General features: G+C 42.9%; 1 pseudogene; it reads left to right on the forward strand.

Moving 5' to 3' along the window:
- Positions 1 to 922: 922 nt before the first annotated feature.
- On the forward strand, positions 923 to 1,405 carry LOC138088608 (transcription factor BTF3 pseudogene; annotated as a pseudogene).
- The last annotated feature ends 352 nt before the right edge of the window (positions 1,406 to 1,757 follow it).

A 1,757-nucleotide genomic window follows, 5' to 3' on the forward strand; every position in this document is an offset into this window, starting at 1 on the left:
AGATTTCAGGTTTTGTGTTGCTGGCCTATGAATCCCATGAATCTTTCCTTGGAGGATTTCTAGGTTTAGGGACCTTTAGAGAGAAGGCAGGTCCAATGAAAGGGATTCTCAAAAAAGGCTTATTTACAGTCTACTAGAGGATTCTGGGAAATAATTTTGATACCAAAAAGCAAAAGGGGCAGAATCTTTTTATTACAATCTCCACATTTACCTAAGTGTATGTCTTTATTCCTTAGATAAACTGTGAGGAGCTGGCAGGTGGGGAAAACCAAACACCCTCCATACTGTTTTGCAGTGTTTGTAAGGTTTAGGAAAAGATTTCATCAAGGCTTCAGAAAAGTACCTCTTCTCCCTTGGCTCAGCTCTCTGTCTGGGAGTGTAAAGTATAATTGGAGAAAGTGACTTTATTTTTGTCTCCACTGAGACTGGGACAAACAAGTAGCATCCTTAAAGACAGTATGAATAGAGAATTCCCTGGTGGTCCAGTGGTTAGGAAGCCACCTTGCAACGCAGGAGAGGCAGGTTTGATCCCTAGTGGGGGAACTAAGATCCTCTGTGTCATGGAATCTCACGGAGCAAGTAAGCCTGTGTGCCACAGCTGGAGAGTGTGTGTGCCCCAATGAAAGATGCTGCAGGATGCAACTAAAACCTGACATAGATACAAAAGAAATAAACCACAGGATGAATAGAGGAATGATGCCACTGGGTGAGCGACTTGCAGCAGGGTGTTGGTTTGTGACATTTTGCACAAAGCTCAACTGGAAGCTGCTTTGTCTTTAAAGGTTTCAGCTCATGCAGGGACGCAAGATGGCAGCTAGAGGGAGGCCCCGCGTGTGTGTGCCTAACCTCAGCTGGTCTGCCCGAGCCCACCTGAGTGCCAACCCTAGTTCCCCGTGCGGCCCCATTTCCGCTCTAACAAGATGAAAAAACTATCATGAACCAAGAGAAACTCTCCAAACTGCAGGCACAAGTGCTCACCAGTGGGAAAGGAACTGCTCGCAGAAAGAAGGTGGTTCCTAGAACAGCCACAGCAGATGACACAAAAGTTCAGTTCTCTTTAAAGAAGTTAGGGGTAAACAATATCTCTGGTATTGAAGAGGTGAATATGTTCACAAATCAAGGAACAGTGATCCACTTTAACAACCCTAAAATTCAGGCATCTCTGGAAGCGAACACTTTCACCAGTACAGGCCACGCTGAGACAAGGCAACTGACAGAAATGCTCCCCAGCATCTTAAACCAACTTGGTGCAGACAGTCTGGCCAGTTTAAGGAGACTGGCTGAAGCTCTGCCCAAACAATCCGTGGATGGGAAAGCACCGCTTGCCACTGGAGAGGAGGATGATGACGAAGTTCCAGATCTTGTGGAGAATTTTGATGAGGCTTCCAAGAATGAAACAAACTGAATTGAGTTAACTTCTGAAAAAGATAAATCTTGAAGAAGTTACTGGGAGCTGCTATTTTATATTATGACTGCTTTTTAAAATTTTGTTTATGGATCTGATAAAATCTAGATCTCTAATATTTTTAAGCCTAAGCCCCTGGACACTGCAGCTCTTTTCAGTTTTTGCTTATATACAATTCATTCTTTGCAGCTAATTAAGCTGAAGAAGCCTAAGAATAAAGTTTGAGACAAAGATAAATAAAATTCTTTGCCTAGTAAAAAAATAAAATCAAATCAATGTTTCAGGTCAGAGTAGTAAGGGAGTAATCAGTTCAGTTTAGTTCAGTGGCTCAGTTGTGTCTGACTCTTTGCAA

Source organism: Capricornis sumatraensis, chromosome 11 (assembly GCF_032405125.1).
Source record: "Capricornis sumatraensis isolate serow.1 chromosome 11, serow.2, whole genome shotgun sequence".
Classification (NCBI taxonomy): domain Eukaryota; kingdom Metazoa; phylum Chordata; class Mammalia; order Artiodactyla; family Bovidae; genus Capricornis; species Capricornis sumatraensis.